This window comes from Manis pentadactyla, chromosome 12 (assembly GCF_030020395.1).
Source record: "Manis pentadactyla isolate mManPen7 chromosome 12, mManPen7.hap1, whole genome shotgun sequence".
NCBI classification, from domain to species: Eukaryota; Metazoa; Chordata; class Mammalia; order Pholidota; family Manidae; genus Manis; species Manis pentadactyla.
This window is the reverse complement of record NC_080030.1, coordinates 8,402,014-8,421,578: the sequence shown is the minus strand read 5'-3', so window position 1 is coordinate 8,421,578 and position 19,565 is coordinate 8,402,014. Positions and strand designations below refer to the sequence as shown.

At 40.6% G+C, this 19,565-nt stretch overlaps 1 protein-coding gene and 1 pseudogene across 12 annotated transcripts in view; one reads left to right on the top strand and one right to left on the bottom strand.

Moving 5' to 3' along the window:
* Positions 1-19,565, top strand: part of LOC118916210 (zinc finger protein 709-like) — a 381,657-nt gene that overhangs the window by 256,543 nt on the left and 105,549 nt on the right. The gene's annotated exons all lie outside the window — the stretch shown is intronic.
* On the bottom strand, positions 277-17,852 carry LOC118916156 (zinc finger protein 709-like; annotated as a pseudogene).

The following is a 19,565-nucleotide window of genomic DNA, read 5'->3' as shown; positions in this document are numbered from 1 at the left end:
GTATATCTGTCCTTCCCATTTTACAATGTAAGGCTGCTATTCTTATGCAGTATTATGACTCAGTCACTTAGATAACACCCAGTGATGATGGGCATTAAAGGTCACTGTTACACGGTATCTTGTGGTCAGATAGTAAGTCTCTATTGGAGTTCAGTAGAAAGCCAAGGTTCTTTTTCAAATGTAAAACATTTTCAGGAGGAGGGTATGACCACCCTGAAATTTTAGGGTTCTGTATTTTCATTCTCTTATTTGGGGTTTCCATAAGCTCCATACAGGCTACTCCAGTACATCAGATCTGTGTAATAAGACTCAAATATAAGGACAGTTACGCTGCAGCCTGGATATGATGCAGAACTTTTTCTTTTCTGGTTCCATGCAAAACCGGCCCTCTTATGTGTCACCCAGGAAATGAGTGACTGGCAGGCTCAAATGTGCTTGTGGTCTCCATAATGTAAACACTCCCACTGACCTTGATAGCTACCTGTTGGAGGGCAGTATAAAGTGCAGCAAATTGTCTCCATAGTGCAGGTGGTATTTCATCCTATGTTAGGACAACTGAAACCCTAGAAAACCCACACACATACATGGGCCATGACATTCATGGCATTTATACTGCACAATTCTATATCCATATGTCTACACTCTGTTTTGACATAGGTAAGAACTTATGACCTAGCCCTTAGACTAGATAGTAAAAGTAAATTGTTGTGGACATTCTCAAGATGGCAGTGTGAGTAAGGTGGCAGAAATCTCCTCCCAAAATGATATGTATTTTGAAAATATAGCAAATACAACTATTCGTAAAAGAGTGACCAGAAGATACAGTACACCAGCCAGGCTACATCTACATCTCATGGAAAAGAGTAAATACAAAGCCATGACGTGGCAGGACCCGAGCACTCCCCTCACCCCAGCTCACCAGCGGGAGGGAAAGAATCAGAGTGGGGAGGGAGTGGAAGCACAGGACTACTAAATAACCAGCCCTGGTGATCTGCACCCAGAGCACAGACACACACTGCATGGTGTACTGGATATTAGAGGAACAGAAAAGCAAAATCCAAGACTCAGACTGCGAACAGATTCCCACAGCCAACTGCCCTGGGACAAAAGACCTTATGCAAACAAGACTAGAAAAGGTGGGTGTCTGAGAAATTAGAGAAGATTCCTAATCATGAAAGTTCAAATTAACTATGTGGTGGACATGAGGGCTTGCAGGAAAATCCAACCTGTGGTGGTTCTTTGATGTAGGACTTCCGAGGATATGTGTGGAACCTACACCTCTGAGAAAATGCAAGTCAAGCAGTTGATTGTGGTTTTGAGGAAACTTTTGATTGGCATGGCAAAGAATCAAGAAAACAGGCTGGAAGCAGGTATCCTCAAAGTTCCTATGCATCTCTCTGTATGGTGGCTATGAAACCTGAACAGGTAAGGGATATCTAGTACCTGGCAGAGGAGGCCAGTTGGAAGATCCCAACAAATGCTAAAAATGTCATTTATCAATAACTCCTGACTTACAAAACAATTGAAGCCCTATGCAAAAATTAAACCTACATGAACATTGGAAATACACTTCAATTCATCCATGGATCAAACAGGCTCCAAAATGGAAAGAGGAAAATGTTAACTGATTTAAGGAGAAAATGATACATATTAATATTACTATTGCTTGAAGAGTACTTACAGAATTATCTCACCTCAATGTTCATTTTTTAAAGTAAGCAGTAAATATCCACAGGCTAGAGATCTACTTTAAGAATGAGGCACTGATAACGGCAATGTATTTATAACTTTTGTAATAATTCATGTTACAGTTCTCTGGAACATTATACATGGATTGAAATCAGACTTTCTCATATTTATAGGACTTCTTTCTAGTAGGAATTTTCACATGTAAGGACAAAGGCCAACCAAAGCCCTTGCAATATTGCTTACATTCAAGAGGTTTCTATTTAGCATGAGATTTTTCATGCCTTTGAAAGGAACTGGGACGACTGAAGGCTTTGCCACATTCTCTACATTTATATGGTTTCTCTCCAGTATGCATTCTCACATGTCCTCGAATGAAGGCTTTTCCACATTCCTTACATTCATAGGGTTTCTTATTCATAGATAAATGAAGGCTTTTCCACATTCCTTACATTCATAGGGTTTCTCTCCTGTATGCATTTTTTCATGTGTTCGGAAGGATGTATAGCAACTGAAGGCTCTACCACATTGTTTACTTTCATAGGGCTTCTCCCCAGTGTGAGTTCTTTCATGTATTCGAAATGAACTGGGAAAATTGGATGCTTTCCCACATTCCTTACCTTTATAAGGCCCATCTCCAATATGCATTATCACATGTGTTCGAACACTTGAGGGAGAAATGAAGGCTTTTCCACATTCTTTACATTTATATGGTTTCTCTCCAGTGTGTTTTCTCATGTGTCCTTGGAAGGTTGTGCGATGAATGAATCTTTTCCCACGTTCCTCACATTCATAAGGTTTATCCCCAGGATGAGTTCTTTCATGTATTCAGAAGGAACTGGGCCAACTAAAGATTTTACCACACTGTTTACATTCATAAGGCTCCTCTCCGGTGTGAGTTCTTTCATGTGATCGAAATGTACTGGGACAAATGAATGCTTTCCCACATTCCGTACATTTATAAGGTCCATCTCCAGTGTGCGTTATCATGTGTGTTCGAATGCTTGAGAGAGAAATAAAGGCTTTCCCACATTCCTTGCACTCATAGGGTTTCTCGGCAGTATGAATTCTTTCACGTATTCGCAAACCTAGGGGAGAACTGAAGGTTTTTTCACCTTGTTTACATTCATACTGTTTCTCTGCAGTATGAGTCCTTTCATATCTTTGAAAAGAACTGGGACAACTGAGGGCTTTACCACATAGGCTTTACATTCATAGGGTTTCTCTCCAGTGTGATTTCTTTCATGTATTTGCAAACCCAGAGGAAACCTGGGGGATTTTCCACACTGTTTACATTCATAGGGCTTCTCTCCAGTGTGAGTCCTTTCATGTATGTGAACAGATTTGCGGTAACTGAAGGCCTTCCCACATTCCTTACATTTATATGGCTTCTCTTCATATTCATGATACTCATATGGTTTGTGTCCAGTGTGAGATCTGATGTGCCTATTAAGTGATGAATGACGCATAAAGACTTTGCCACACACACTGCATTCACATGATTTTACTCCAGAAGGAGTTTTCTTGCTCAGATAAGGAGTTGGAATCTGGCTGATGGTTTCTCTACATTGACTACCTTTGCCTTCACAAGGTTTTTCTACCACATGACTTCTGTAAAAAAATGAGAAGTACGTTATTAATGGTCTTTGTTAATAACCATATTTATTAATAAGGTATTGGAATTACTTTAAATTTTTCAGCAAAATGAAGGGTTCTCTATGCTTTGATTTATTTGGAAGTGAATATATGGCTTGACCACAGTTGTTATAAAAGTGATAATAATACATAGGGTTTCTTAATACTGTTTCCAAGTGAATAATTTGGACTTAACATCTATGCTACACTTAAGTAAATACTTCCAGTGAAAAAAAATCTAAGAGTAAGTAAATTTGAAGCTGGGGTTGTTGTGCTTGTTTTTAAAAATTCATGATCCTAGGATTCTCCTGCAGGACACTGCTCTCTGTTGTGAGTATCACTCAGTAAGTGAATGAAAACTAACTTGCCTTAGTGTTCTCCCCTGGGTTTTGTACCCGTCTTCAATGTTATGATCTTCCCAATTTTCCCCTAAAATGCAGACCCAGAAAAATAGTTCCATATTATTAGAAATTATAGAAAAATAATAAGATTTTAGGTCCATGATGATATATTACCATGCCTAGTTTATTACAATGTGTTCCTTTTCCACAGTCCATACCTGGGAACATTTACGGTGCAGAAGCACTTGCATTCTAATTGACAAGGCAATGATAACTGTCATCCTCACCTACTGAGGCCAGGTTCCTGAAGGTTTCCCGCATCACATCTCTGTAAATTTCTTCTGCGAAGGATCCAGTAAGGCCCACTCCTCCAGGGTGAAGTTCACAGCCACATCCTCAAAAGTCACTGGGTCCTAAAACATCCCAAATACATTTATGGTAGGAGACATTAGAGAGACAGGACTGGGGATTTACACTCAACTTATAGGAAGGTTATGCTTGATTTTTCTCCACTCATTTATTCTATGTCATGCTTCTTAGCAACTTATTCTCCACTTCCTTATAAACTTATCATGATGAAAAAGTGCAAAAGGGTTTACGCATTTTTACTGTAATCACTTAAAATGTTTTTGCTCTCTAATAGCAGGGCCCAGAGCACCTTGTGGAAATGAGAGAAACGCTATCCAAATGAGACATACCATTTTAAGCACACCAATTCCTTGTCAGAAAAATACACGTATCTCCTTCCTCAATACCTACCACTTAACTTGGCACTCTTTGATGTATGCGATCAAATCTGCACGTGGTTTTAACAAATATAAAGTGAAGAAGCTTTTTCTCTATTCTCATCATCAAACATGAGAGTCCAACTACTGACAAGGACCAGCTGTCCATACCAAACAAGTACTCCAGGCTACAAGTAGCAGCTAGATGCAGCTGGCTAAATTAAAATATTCTTGTGAAAATCCCAGAATTTTCCATTCTCTGTTCTATTTCACGGAGCTAGAAGTAGTTATTGTGAAGTTAGAGCTTAGACAACTTAGCATGATATGCCATGCTAAAAAGGCACAGTGATTGATGCCTCAGTGAACACCCTACATACATGCACTGTTGGCTGCTTCTCTGTGTTCAGTACAGACACATACACCGATGTGGTAGAATCTGACCAAAAAAAGCTCTGCTAGCACCTTAACAGCATACCCTGGCCAGTCCTGGCCTTCAGGAACAGGCTAAGAGCTAACAGTTGCAAAGGAGTTTACTGAAGTCCACAATAGTTCGATGGTGAGTCTGATTATAAAATATTTAAAGGATTCAGCACAGAAGAACATAAAATCTCCATCCTCTAATTTCAGGAGGAAGCTTCCCAACCAGCCACTCTAGAGGCAGGCCTCCCAAACTCTGCCTCCTGAGCTGCATGTTGGGTACAGGTGCAGGCGCCCACCCATGAGTATAGGAATCCCGCAGCTGATGACACCATACACTGCCAATAGGGTATGAAAGGCTTTACCTTCATGAGTATGAGGATTCTGGGGACTAGGCAGGCCTCTCACAAGCATGAAATGGCTTGAGAGCAAGGAAACGCACAGACTTGTTGGGCTTTTGTAACCTGAGGTTGTAGGTAGACTAAAACAGTCCACATGCAAGAGCAGGTACTTGTGTGGATTTGTTCTCTTGCCACTGCCAGAGGAGAAGGCACTGTGGCTTTCTTCTCGCCTCAGCTGTGGGTCACAAGAGGAGGAAGGGATGAGGATTCAAAACTGTCAGACATCAAAATTTGCAGAGACTTTAAACTGGAGACACAGCTACTTTGAGATATACCCAGAATGTTCTCTTTTAGGCTTTTCCTCAAGAGAATCTATTTCACCAGGTTCTCATAAAGATACAAGACAAACACAGTATGTAAGAACTTTAGGGCAATGACAGCTGGTATAAAATACATATAATGGGAATACTTGACAGATGAGAAAAGCAGAAAGGAACAGAAGAAATCAGGGAAGCAAAAATCACTGAGACTTTCCTGGCATTAACAAAAAAAACCCAGCAAACTGCAGATCCAGCAAATTAAGGGAACACAGCACATGAAGGAAAAAATGTACATCCAAGCATATCATATCCAAACTGAACAAAGAGAAAATGGGAAGAAGCCTGAAGGGAAAAACAAACCTTACTTATGTTGGGGACATAAGTAAGGACAGGAGTTAAATCCAACTTATGTTCAGGAACCATGAGAGAATGGAGACCATCAGAAAGAAGGTAAGTGATAAAAGAATATTAGAAAAGGAATAAATGAGGGTGAAATATCTTTCTTTTTTATACATACTTAATCTGACAACTATTGCTTTGTTCAAGTTAGTAAAAATGCATTCAGTCACGACAGCTCATGGATAAGTGAAATCAGTGACACCAGTGTTACTAGGGTCAGAGAGGGAGCTACTGGGAAGGCTTTATATAAGGTACCTGTGCAACCTGTGAGGTGGTATAGTGTTAGCTGACAGAGGACTTGCTTTAATTGTAAATGTACACCAAGAAATCAGGGCAACAAATGAAGTATACATGATAGGCTGAGTGGAAATAAAATGTAATCAGGTAAAATGCTCAAAGCCAGAGAAGGCACAAAAATGCTGAAAGACAAGAAAACAAGGGCAACAAAAACAACAAAAGAGTTAAAAATATGGTAGGTATTAATCAACAGTATCAAAAACCTTTTTAAACATCAGTAGTCTAAATACTGCATTTGAAAGAGAGATACTATCGCAGCACTAAAAAACAAACACCTAATTATAAATGTAGCCTACAAGGAATGCACTTTAAATATAAAGACACAGTAAATTTAAGAAGGATGGAAAAAGATGTACTATGTTAACAGTCATCAAAAGAAAGTTAGAAAACATGTTTCAAAACATGACTTTAGGGCAAGGAAATCTCAGAGAAAAAGAGGGAATTATATAATGATAAAAGGGTCACGTCTCCAAGAAAATATAGCAATGCTTTCTGTGCATGTTCATTAATAACTAGCAAAATACATGAGCCAAAACTGATAAAATGCAGTAACAAATGATGACTCCATAGGTGGAGTCATCAGCAGCCCCAAATCAGGAATAATAGGGTTCTAGCATGCAGAAAATTGGGAAGGACATGGCTGAGTAACACCATCAAACAACTGGTTTAATCGAAAACCATGTAACACTTCATCAGCTAACAGTAGGATACACATTGTTCTCCAGTTCATATGGAACATTCACTTACACATAACACCTTCTGGGACATAAAACACACCTTCAAGAAATTTGAAAGAAATCATAAAAAATATGCTCTCAGACCACAGCAGCAGCATTCTAGAAATCAGTAATAGGAAAGTAACTAGAAAACCCCTAACGACATGGAGAATATTAAACATTTAAAAATAACATGGAGTCAAAAAAACTAGAGGTTACTTTGAACTATATGAAATGAAAATAATATGTATCCAAGTTTGTCTGATGCAGGAAAAGTAGAGCCTAGAGAGAAATTTATATACATTGAAAAAACAACAGAAAGAGAAAAATCTACAATCAATAATGTAGGCTTCTACCCGATGAAACAATAAAAAGGGCAAATTAAACCCAAAGTAAACAGAATAAAATAGTCCAAGCTGGTGACATAGGATCCTGAACTTACCTCCTTCCACAGACACCAAATCTGCAGCTACATACGGAACTTCCTTGAAGAAAAAAACAAAACCCAAGAACTATCTGAGCAATACCTATCCACTGGGTGAATAAGGAAAAACCCCCATCAGAATAGGTAGGGAAGGCTGAGACACCACCTTGCCATAAACCCCGCCCCTAGTACAGCAGCCCGCAACAGGGAGGACACATAACCTGAAGGTTGTCCCTGAGCAGCAAAGGTTTGAATCCCACTTTGGGCACCCCAACTTTTAAGAGGTGCACCTGAAGATGAGCCCCCACACCTAGTGTTGAAAGCCACTGAGGTTTGCATCAGCAACAAGGTTATAGCAAACTGGGAAGCTGTTCTTAGAGGGCCGGAGTGAGCGGACTCACCCCTCCTAGGGCCCTGCACCGAGGCAGCTGGCTGAAGCTGGCTGAGAAGGGCCCGGAAATCCGACAAAAGAGGCTTGCTTGCTCATCTCAAAGTGCCGGCCTGTGGGGCAGGCGTTTAATACGCGTCCAGGGGACTGCTGAAACATTCCCCAAAGACGGAGACCGGCAGGCACGGTCTTTGCTTCCTCCCTCTGCCCCAATCCAGCTCACCAGTGTCTTCCAGAAAGGAGCTTCTGTACTTGTCTGGTGGCCTGATTTCAGCGGGCGCTCAAGGGAGCCACCCCTAAATTGCCTGGCTATGGTTAACAAGTGAGGCTTTCATTTCTAGGTCCTATGGGACTGTAACAAACGGGTAGGCAGAGCTTAGCTGGCTATACCCCCAGGGCATAGCAGAGACAGCAGACTGAGACACCCAGTCTTACTGTGAAAGTTGCCTATTTATTTCTCTGGGAGCTTGGGCCCGAGGGTCAGGCATCTGGTTTGGCACACATCTAGGTGACTACTGAGATGCTCTCCAGGATGAAGACAGCGTCTTTGCACCCTCTCTCGTCCGTGTCCAGGTTGCCATTATCTATAAAAGAGGCCTGTTAACTTATCTTCACAGCTATGGCCGAAGTAGCACACGTTAGATGAAATACACAGTTGGGGCTCAGCTATGTACCCCCCAGAGACTGGGGCAGACGGCAGGCACCGTCCTCTCTCCTGCCTTCTGCCCTGACCAAAGCACCAGTGTCTCCATGAAAAGAGCTTGTATACAGGTTCAGCACCATAGCTTTTGTGTCTTCCCCCCAGAGAACACATCCTTGGACAGCCTGACCTGGTGGCCAGCAGGGCACGTGTTCATGGGCCCAATGGGATGGTACCAAAGAAAGAAAAGATTCCTAACTGGTTACCACCCCAGGGCTCAGTGCGGAGGGGGCAGACAGAAACGCCCACCTTTCCATCCTCCCCTTAAAGAGGATGTACTGTGTGCATGAATAGCTCTTGCCTGAGGGTCTGGCTGCCAACCAGCCTGCACTAGGTGCTGAATGAGATCCTCCCTACGATAATAACGAGTTATAAGAAGTAGATATTTGGTCTTCTTCCACAGTTCCTGAAGACACTGCAGAGTCTTAAAAGGTGAAATAGTTCTGGTCATGTTAATGAGAAACTTTTGGGCTCTGCAGCTTCTGTCAGTATAGAAACTCCCTCCCCTGATAAGTGCTGAGCAGGCAGGACACGTGCAGTGAGAGGCTCTGGCAGAAGAAAACCAACGGGGTCCGTCCTCAAATACTTCCCTACGCACGCTCAAAGGGGCTTTAGTTTGGAGACCAGGACTTTTGTCTCTGCTTCCCACTGGAACTGCTCTAGACCATGAGTGATATTTTAAATACAAAAACCCAGTGTTAGAGTGATAAGTGTTAAATAATCAAATCCAGTGGTCAAGTATAAAGGAGAGAAGAAAAAATGTAAGGGTACTTTATTGGCTCAACAAAGAAACCCATCTATTGCTTTCAGAAAATAATGGTGTTAATTTATTTCACAAGTTTATGTATTCATAAGCTTAAAACTGGCATGTGGATTGTTGCTGATATTATTTCGAACACACTGTCATCTGTGATATTCTAAGAAAGACAAAAGATGTTTCACTTTTATTTATTCTCTAATCCTCCACCTTCATCAATTTAATTCTTAAGAATTATGGACATTTCTTTCATAGTAGCTGTAGTAATGACAGACACCCCCTCCCCCATTTTTTGAGGCCAACAGTCCTTACTCTCGTTTAGTTAGAAGAATAATTTGCCTGACACAGAATTCTAGGAGTGTTTTTTCTTCTAAAACTTCACATATTTGAGTCCACTTTATTTTTGCTTGCTTGGTTTCTGAAAATACATCTGATTTAATTTGATTCTTAGTTTCTCCATAACTAAAGTGCTTTCCTCTCTGGCTCATTTCAATATATTCTCTTCATGTTTGATTTTTCTCTAGTTTATATATGAGGTACTTGAGTATACATTTTTTAAAATCATATACAGTTTGCTGAACTTCCTAAATCTACATTTTTCCATCCATCAGTAATTTAAGGAAAATGTCTACGATTATTATTTTACTGATACCATCTTCTGTTCCATTCTGTCTGTCTTTTCCTCCCAGTATTCCTATGATGCATACTGAAACCTCTTTATAGAAGGTTTTCCTAGTATTCACGGATATTGTGTTCTTTCTTTTTGTTCTTTGTTTTTGCATTAGTCTCTGCTGAAAGAGGTGTTTTTGAGTTCAGGTCATGTTAAGAATAGAATATTATGCATATTTCAAAACGCTGTGCTGATTTTGTTTCCCAGTTTTGGAGATGCGTCGTTACCCTCTGACCTCAAAGCTATCATGGATCTAAGAAGAGAAACTCCTTTAAAATTTTTCACTTATGTGAGTTTGCGAATGACAGCTTCTGTTACTTAAATGCCAGACTGGAAACTGGAAGTCTCTGACTACCAATTTTTGGTGATTGCTATAGTTTTAAAGCCTCATTACTCTTTCTTTCTTTGGCCCCACATTTATCCAAGATGAAAAGAATTTCTTGAAGCTCCTTCCTTTGGGGTAGCAAGAGATTGAATCCCAGCAAACTCCTGCCCTTGTGTGTGAGCTATCCCCTTAGCCCAGCCCATAGCCTCAATACGAAATCAAGTCCATGTGCTTTTCCTAGCTGTCTCAGACTATTTTTTGCCTGCATGAGAGGCCTGTCCTACAAGGCCTGGGACCTCAGTCGTAGAAGTCATAGCTGCTTCCTACACACAGCAGCACTGCGGTGTCAGCAGCTGAGGGGTTCCTGTGCTCTGCAGTTGACCTTTCATGCTTCTTCACTGCACAGCAGAGTCGGAAATGATGGAGGAAAGGACAGCAGCCTGTGGAATGGCTGGGCAGGAAACCCGTCCTGTTTAGAGAATGGAGATTTTATGTTCTTCTAGCGGAAAGTGGAGGTAATAGTATGAATGTATTTTGCAATCATGGGGAAATTCACCATCAACCCAAAGGGGGCTTAGTGAATTCCCATGCAGTCTGCTGCTCTTAATTGCTTAGCGGTACAGCAGAACCCAGAATAGACTCCTGTGTTTCTGCAAAAAGAGCTCTTCTGTCATATTGTGTGACTGTGCCAACGTTTGCCAAAAAGTGGCTGAAAGCAGCCCTGAGGCACATGCACATAGGGAGTTTGTGGTGGTAGTTGCGTGTCCTCTTCCTAGTGTCTGAGTTCCAAGTTCCAAATAATTTTCAAGCCCGTCAGCTTGCTCACAGAGATAAAGGAAGGGATTCTGTGGTATACACTACAGGAAGCAAAAGCAATGCTCTTCCACAAGAATATGTTCAGCCAGCAGCATCTGGTTACCTCTAATGTCCTGGAGGACTGTGGAACCATAGGTCAGCTGGATCTTGTTCAAAGCTGGGGTGCCCCAGGCCTCCTGACCTCTCATCTTCACTGATGCAAATACCACACAAAGCTTCTAATTCTTTGCTGTGTTTTTGTTCATTGACATCATGCAGATTTGACATTTGTACTACCTTTTTACTGTATTGGTATTAAGGAATGAGATTAATGAATTTTCCTCATAAATAATTGCTTTTAAGTGATAATATTTGTTTCATTTTTATGAATTTCTGTCATTTCCCGACATGCTCTGGACCCCGACATTACAGAGAAGTAAGATGTAACGTGATCACATTAAGAATGTGAAATAATTTCCGTGTGTTCATGATAGTGTTCAGTTTATAGTGAAGTGGGTATGGACAATATGTCTCTGATGATGAAGCCATAGAGTAAAAATGTGGAGAAGTCAGAGTCATCTGTAAACTTCTTATGAATGGAGTTGAGCTGTCCAGTACTGTCAGTGTCTCCTACTTACTGTATAGTAACTTGGGATGTTTTAGGATTCATTGGCCTTTGAGGACGTGGCTGTGAACTTCACCCTGGAGGAGTGGGTTTTACTGGATCCTTCACAGAAAAAACTCTATAGAGATGTTATGTGGGAAACTTTCAGGAACCTGGCCTCAGTAGGTAAGATGACAACTTATCTTCTGTTTTTTGCCCATTGGCATTGTTCTAAACATGAGATGTGGAAAAGGAGGATACTGGTAAACACGCCACATGGTCAGAGTTCATCTAAGAAGTAGAACCTCGTAATTTTTCTATAATTTCTAATGCTTTAGGTTCATTTTCTGTGTCTGCATTATAGGAAACAAATGAGAACACGAGGAGAGTGAAGATCACCGTGGAAACCAGGGTGGAAAACTAAGGTGAGTCACAGTCCCAATAGACAGCAGTATCTCCCATGAGAATACTATTATGCTATAAAATTTTTGAAAGAACCAAGTGAAACATTAAAATTTATTACTTTTCAGAAAATGTTCACCAGATTACTCTTTAAAATCACTTTTCATTGTTTGCAGGATAGCTCACTTGTAAATTATAGCTGTCAACCCTGTATGTGACTATAGGTTGACATCCTTGCAGAGCATTCACTGTGTTCAGCTTGCCACAGTTCTGGCAAAAAATGGCACTACTCTTTCAGTACAAAATATAAAAATGTAGTTCAAAAATTCTGATGAATTTAAAAATCGTGAATAAAGAAATTATTAATGTATTACTTCTTTACAGAAGTCCTGTTATGACAGAGAGGATCTGTGAGAGAAATGAGGGTAATCAATATGGAGAAAACTTCAGCCTTAGTCCAAGTCTCAATCGCAAAAAGAAAACGGTTAGTGGAGTAAAACCATGGGAACACAGTGCATGTGGAAGAGGTTTCAAGCATCCTTCATCCCTTAATAGGCTCATAAGATGTCACATTGGACAGAAGCCATGTGAGTATCAGCAATCAGGAAAGAAGCCACATAAATGTAACATATGTGGGAGAACATTCTGCTACCTCCAATTTCTTGAGAAACACCAAAGAAGTCACAGTGGAGGGACAAAGTACACATGTAAAGAATGTGGGAAATCCTTCATGTGGCTCAAAACCCTTCAAAGGCACACAAGAACACATACTGCAGAATCTCCTGATAAGTTCAAAAAATGTGGGAAAACCATTAGTTCTTCAACTTTACTTGAAATACATGAAAACACTCACACTAGAGTGAAACCTTATAAGTGTAAGAAATGTGGAAAAGGCTGTGGGTGTTATAAAAGTTTTCAAATACATGAAAGGATTCACACAGGACCTGAGAAACCCTATGAATGTAAAACATGTAGTAAAACATTCAGCTATCTTAGTTCTCTTCGAAAACATAAAAAAACTCACCATGAGGAGAAACCCTACGAATGTAAAAAATGTAGTAAAGCATTCAGTTGTCCTAGTTCTCTTGAAGTACATGAAAGAACTCACACTGGAGAGAGACCCTATGAATGTAAAAAATGTTGGAAAGCATTCAGTTCTGCCTCTTATCTTCGAATACATGAAATAACTCACACTGGAGAGAAACACTATGAATGCAAAATGTGTAGTAAAGCGTTCTATCATCCGAGTTCACTCCAAAGACATGAAGAAATTCACACTGGACAGAAGATGTATGAATGTAAGGAATGTGGAAAAACTGTCAAGTACTGTGAAAGTTTTCAAATACACGAAAAAACACATACTGGAAAGAAATCCTATGAGTGTAAGGAATGTGGAAAATTTTTCAGATGGTATAAGCGTTTTCAGTCCCATGAAAGGACTCACATGGGAGTGAAACTCTATGAATATAAAAAGTGTAGAGAAACATTTCATTTTGCAAGTTCTCTTCAAAACCATGAAAGAATTCACAGCAGAGAGAAAGCCTGTAATTGTAAGACATGTGAAAAAGCCTTTAGAAGTTATAAAGGTTTTAATACACCTGAAAGGACTCACACAGGAGAGAAACCCTATGGATGTAAAAAGCGTAATAAAGCATTCTCTTGTGCCTGTTCTCTTCAAAGTCACAAAAGAACTCACAGTGGAGAGAAATGCTACCAATGTAAGGAATGTCAAAAAACCTTGAAGTATATAACTTTTCAAGTACATGGAAGAACTCATACTGGAGAGAAAAACCTATGAATGCAAAAAGTGTAATAAAGTGTTCAGTTATCCTACTTCTCTTCGGAGACATAAAATAACTCAGCATGGAGAGAAACCCTGTGAATGTAAAAAATGTAGTAAAGTGTTCTGTTATCCTAGTTTTCTTCAAATACGTGAAAGATCTCACACTGGAGAGAAACCCTATGAATGTAAAAAATGCAGCAAAACATTCAGTTCTGCCCCTTATCTTCAAGTATGTGAAAGAATTCATACAGGAGAGAAGCCCTATGAATGTAAAAAGTGTAGCAAAGCATTCACTTCTGCCGCTTATCTTCAAATACATGAAAAAACTCACCCCAGGGGGAAATCCTGTGAATGTAAACAGTGTAGCAAAGCATTCGATATCTTCGAGTACATGAAAGAACTCACACTGGAGAAAAACCCTAAGAATAAAAAATGTAGCAAAGCATTCATTTCTGCTGCTTATCTTCAAATGCATGATAGAACTCATCCTGGGGAGAAATCCTATGAGCGTAAGAAAATGTAATGACGCATTCAATTATTCCTCTTCAAAGACATAACTTACCCTGAAAAGAATGCATGTGTATATATTAGAAATGTGGAAAAGCCTTCATTTTTAATGTAAACTTTCAAAGGTATGTGTGAATGCACACTGGAGTGATACAATATTACTGTGAAGAAGTGGGAAAGACTTCAGCCATCCCAGTTCCTTCTGAGGGCTTTGAACAAGGGACTCACTGGATAAAACCTTGAATGTAAACAGCTTGGGAAGGACTATAGTTGGTCCACATCCTGAATTGTGAAAAGTTTCATGGAAAAGTAAGAAAAATGTAAGTAACATGAGAGACTTGTGGAAGTTAATTCATATATAATGTTCCAGAAAACTTCCAACATGAAAGTTTATTTTTTTTCTTTAAGGTATTATTGATATACACTCTTTGAAGGTTTCACATGAAAAAACAATGTGGTTACAAGTCCCCACCCATACCCCAATGCAGTCACTGTCCGTCAGTGTAGTAAGATGCCACAGATCCACTATGTGCCTTCTCGGTGCTACACTGTTCTCCCCGTGACCCCCCACACCATGTGTACTAAACATAATACCCCTCAATCCCCTTCTCCCTCCCTCCCTCCCCACCTGCCCCCACACACCCCTCCTCTTTGGTAACCACTAGTTCATTCTTGGAATCTCTGAGTCTACTGCTATTTTGTTCCTTCAGTTTTTCTTCATTGTTATACTCCACAAATGAGGGAAATCATTTGGCATTTGTCTTTCTCTGCCTGGCTTATTTCACTGAGCATAATGTCCTCCAGCTCCATCCATGTTGTTGCAAATGGTAGGATTTGTTTCTTGTGGCTGAATAGTATTTCATTGTATATATGTACCACATCTTCTTTATCCATTCATCTACAGATGGACACTTAGGTTGCTTCCTTATCTTGGCTATTGTAAAATGTGCTGCAATAAACATCGGGGTGCATCTGTCTTTTTGAATCTGAGAAGTTGTATTCTTTGGGTAAATTCCAAGGAGTGGGATTCCCGGGTCAAATGGTATTTCTATTTTTAGTTTTTGGAGGAACCTCCATATTGCTTTCCACAATGGTTGAACTAGCTTACATTCCCACCAGCAGTGTAGGAGGGTTCCCCTTTCTCTGCATCCTTGCCAGCATTTGTTGTTCTTTGTCTTTTCGATGCTGGGCAACCTTACTGGTGTGAGGTGATATCTCATTGTAGTTTTAATTTGCATTTCCCTGATGATTAGCGATGTGGAGCATCTTTTCATGTGTCTGTTGGCCATCTGAATTTCTTCTTTGGAGAACTGTCTCTTCATATCCTCTGCCCATTTGTTAATCAGGTTATTTGCTTTTTGGGTGTTGAGGCGTGGAAGTTCCTTATATATTTTGGATGTTAACCCCTTGTCAGTTATGTCATTTACAAATATATTCTCCCATACTGTAGGATGCCTTTTTGTTCTGTTGATGGTGTCCTTTGCCATACAGAAACTTTTTAGTTTGATGTAGTCCCATGAGTTCATTTTTGCTTTTGTTTCCCTTGCTCAAGGAGATGTGTTCAGGAAGAAGTTGCTCATGCTTATATTCAGGAGATGTTTGCCTATGTTATCTTTTAAGAGTTTTATGGTTTCATGACTTACATTCAGGTCTTTGATACATTTTGAGTTTACTTTTGTGTATGGGGTTAAACAGTGATCCAGTTTCATTCTCTTGCACCAACATGAAAGAGTTTTATTAAAGTTTTAAGTATGTTTATCAAGCCTCTTTCTGAATATACATCATTGAAATGTGGAATTGCACTAATTGTTTTCAGAAATGAATATTGAGTTGAAATAATTCTGCAAGTTGCCTTTGAGGAATAATACAGAAGATTAATACATAGTGGCTTTCCTTTAATTAAAATGTCTTCTTTTTCTGTTTTGAAGTTTGTTGTATCCATGGGTAAACTGAAGTGCATTCCTAATAGAGTTTTAGGTTTAATTTTTTTATACTGTTTCATTTTACTGTGAAAAGACCATTGAAATATCACAGATTGCAAAACAGCAGTAGAGCTATAAACAATGAGAAGTGACTGGTGGTTACCATGGGGGAGGGGTTGGGGTGGGTGCATGTAATAGGTGAAGAGGATAAAGAGGCACAAAATATTAATCATAATGAAAATTAGCCATGGGGGTGAAAGTACAACATAAGTAATATAGCCAATAATTCTGTAACATCTTTCTATATAGACAGTAACCACACTAGTTGGGGGGAGCACTTAGTGGTGTGTATTACTGTCAAATCACTATTTTGTATACATTAGGCCAATGTAATACTGTATATCAACTATTCTTCAATTTAAAAATAATCACAGGTTGGTATGTGTTGGTATTTTTCTTCTAACCTGTCCTGGTTGCTGGATATCCTTGGGCCATTAGATATAGTTGGTGCTTGACTAACTCCAGTTTAAATTGTGTGGGATCCACTTTATGCAGATTTTTTTCAATAAGTATATTAAAATTTTTTTTGGAATTTGAAACAATTTGAAAAAAGTTCATAGGCTTGTTGTAAGAATACAGTATAAAATGTATCAAAAAAAGTATGTTTTACTCAACTGTCAGTAAAACTTCAATCCAAGCCTACTGCAAAATAGTCTTTTAATTCTTAAGATTTTGGACATTCAGAGGTGTACATGGATTTTTGACTGTGCAGGAATCAGTGCCTCTAACTCCTATGTACTTTGCAGGTGAACTATGTGTTCTCTGACTAACAGACCACTGTTTTGGGGTGATGGTAGAAGAGCCTTAACACTTTAGACACCAGTAATAAGCAGAATAAAATTTTATATATTACGAGTTTACTAGAAGCTACAGTTTCATGTGAATTACTACTTTCACATTTATGTCTTTGCTCTCTGGTATTTAATGAATACAATTTGACTTAGGAAAAGAGCCCTGTGATAGGACAAGTAGCATAGAGTTGAAGGAATCCATCCATAGGTAATGTTAGGAACTAGATCTTTCAGAATCCATCCTCCTGGTTCCATGTTAGATATCTACCAAAGCCTCATTTGAATGACATTTTGAAGGCAGAAGGGAAGGCCTTATTCCTATTTTTGGGCCAACGAGAAAAGAAGAAGGAAATGTAGAAGTTTCAAGGACACTTTCTAGACTCTGCCCCTCCTCATCAAGAGTATCCTTAAAACCAACGCCAACTGGTTGATTTCCATTTTCTTGAGATGTAAGTCTCTGCTGATGTCCTCACTAGATCCACATCAAAGAAAAAGTGGAGTTTGCATTCTGTTCAAGGCCTCTTAGGTTCCCCAAGACACTAATTAAGACTTTTGTGCTTGGGAGTGTTCTCTGATTCCCCTGTTCCCTAGATGATATCTTTGTAATGTGTAATTTGCACACTCACACTGTTGTGTACTACACTGATTTTTCCTGGTTTCACTATGACATCCACAGTGGCACATTCCAGAGGGATGACGTGGGATTTTGATTCTCTACTGCAATGGATACTGACGCCATCCTTCCATAGGAGAGTAGGCACCTGCCTGCTGTTTGGAAGACTGGGGGTGTTCCCTGTTTCTCGGGCTGCACCCTTACCTGGTCGCCCTCAGGGAACTGCGCACCCATTGCCAGGGTGGTCTCTGCAGGCAGGGCCTGCTCAAGGAGCAGTCACGTCATCACACCGATCACATCCTCCGCTGAGGACATTGAAAACCTGAAAATACTGTTAAAAAGAGCCCATGAAAATGGGCCAGGCCATTGTCATGATGTGAACATGAATCCCTTGCACGTTGCTTAAATTCCTGCACCATACACCCTCTTTGTCTTGATGAAGAAATAATCATGTCAAGTCTGCAAGCCCCTCCAAAGCTTTCTAGGTGTATTCTGAAACCTGCGCTGCTACTCAAGAGGACAGGCAGAGACCAAAGAAGAGGCAGGCCACTCCAGATCGGCAGGTGGGCAGTTAAATCAGCAGAGGGTCATCCCCAGACAAGGCTATCTGCACCTGCCCTTCAAATCTTAAAATATTTAATAGAATCTTTCACTGGGTCCTGTCACTTAAACAGTGCAAATGGCCCTAGAACCACATTACAATCCCAAGGCTGTGTCCTTGAGGCTGCCTCATGGAAGGGGGGCAGCAGGCAGAACCCATATTCCAAGCACTGGGGAGGGGATGAGGAGCTTTGGATTGCCCAGGTCCAGCTACAGGTCAACGGCAGGCACATATTTATGACTACAAACTAGTGCCCCTCTCAGCACATGTAGCATTGTCTAGACTCTTATTAGTCAACATCTTCCTTGTTTACAAGCTTTGCTTGAGCTCATTTGTACTGTTACTTGCAAATTGACCCACCCTGAACAGGCACCCTAACAATAAAACATAAGCTCTGGGCTTTGGTTAAACTGCCATACGGCAACCCCTCCTGGTCAGGCCTCAGGCACTGCTTCATTGTAGAGGCTGCAGGGACGACTCACGCCCCTGGAGTTAACATGGTGGCCTTAACATTGTGCATAAGTTTCTGGGGCAAGAACCTGCTCTAGGCCCCAGACTCGTGAGCTACAGTGCCCTCTCCTTACAGAGCTATCCTAACAATAGACAGTCCCAGGTGGGTGGCTCCATATTCAGGAGCCATTATGCTGTGGTGCCTACAAATGAGCCTGAAGAGCTCAGTGCAGTTACTAAGGACCCTTGATAAAAGACATAAATCTTCATCCTCTAGCATATCCCCTGTGCAGGCCTCCCCCTCTTCTCAGTCCCTTGTCAGGTACCATAATACTGAGGGAGGTCCCCCTTTCTCAGGGGAGCTCCTCGGGTTGGGACTGTTAGACATGAGCAGCCAGGGAAGGGGAAGATACAGTTCAAATAGAAAACCGCCCAAACTCTGCCCAGGGAGGGGATCCCAAGTGAAGACAACAAAGGCTTTGCGGGGAGATAATTTCCTGCCTGTTGGGACCAGGCCAAACCATTCCCAACCAGATCCCAGTGTGGACACCATCAAACAAAACTAAGAACTGCCCAAACCACACTTCATCTTGGGAAAGGACATACGCACCAAGAGGGTGGGCTATGTAGATAACCCCACCTTGTCAAAGAGGCATCTCCAAGCCAGAGTGCAATAATAGGCCTTCCTCCTATGGATTGAGGCCTTTGTCTACTTTGACTGTGGCCCATTCCTCCCTTGGAGTGTATTCAAATAAAAGTTTTGCTTTGCCTTGCTACTGTGTCTTTGCCTTTCAGTTCTTTGTTATGGCGGCGGGGACAAGAACTGAGGGGAACAGACTCAGCCTGATAACGTTACTGGCTGAGATGCTGTTTTTCCCGGGACCGTGTCTTGGAGG